This window comes from Leuresthes tenuis, unplaced genomic scaffold (assembly GCF_036924035.1).
Source record: "Leuresthes tenuis unplaced genomic scaffold, fLeuTen1.0.hap1 SCAF_5, whole genome shotgun sequence".
NCBI classification, from domain to species: Eukaryota; Metazoa; Chordata; class Actinopteri; order Atheriniformes; family Atherinopsidae; genus Leuresthes; species Leuresthes tenuis.
The window spans coordinates 21,599,603-21,600,549 of record NW_027325359.1 but is presented as its reverse complement, the minus strand read 5'-3'; positions in this window follow the sequence as shown (position 1 = coordinate 21,600,549).

Sequence of the window (947 nt, the reverse complement as noted above, 5' to 3'; positions counted from 1 at the left end):
CATAGTTTGTAAAAAGCGGGTAAGAAAAGGTGCGAATGCCCGAAAATACACCATCAAAAGAGGGAGCGGAGGTGTTCCGCTGTAAGATTGTGCGAATGTCCGACCAAAGTTTGTAAAAACCAGTTAAGAAAAGGTTCGAATATCCAACCAAACATAATCAAAAGTGGGAGCAGAGCTGTTCGACTGCAAGTAGGTGTGAATTTCCACCCATAATTCCTGAAAAATGGGTAAGAAAAGGTGCGAATGCCTAACCATACATCATCAAAAGAAGAAGTGGATGTGTTCTGCTACAAGAAGGTTTGAATGTCCGACCATAGCTTGTAAAAAGTGGGTAAGAAAAAGTTCGAATGCTCGAACATACACCATCAAAATTGGGAGCGGAGGTGTTCCGCTGTAAGACGGTGTGAATGTCCGACCATAATTGGTAAAAAGCGGGTAAGAAAAGGTTAAAATACCCGACTGTACACAATCAATAGCGGGAGCGGAGTTGTTCGGCTACAAGAAGGTGTGAAAGTCCGACCATGGTTTGTAAAACGCGGGTAAGACAAGGTGCGAATGCCCGACAATGTATGATCAAAAGAGGGAGCGGAGGTGTTCGGCTGCAAGGTCTGAATTTCCAACCATAATTTGTAAACACCGTTGAAGAAAAGCCTCGAAAGCCCGACTATACACCATCAAAAGCGGGAGCAGAGGTGTTCAGCTGCAAGAAGGTCTGAATGTCCACCAATAATTACTGAGAAATGGGTAAGAAAAGGTGTGAATGCCCAACTATACATCATCACAAGCAGAAGTGGATGTGTGCGGCCACAAGAAGGTTTGAATGTCCGACCATAGTTTGTAAAAGGCGGGTAAGAAAAGGTTTAAATGCCCGAACATACACAATCAAAAGAGGGAGCGGAGGTGTTTCGCTGCAAGAAGGTGTGAATGTCCGAGCATAGTTTGTAAAA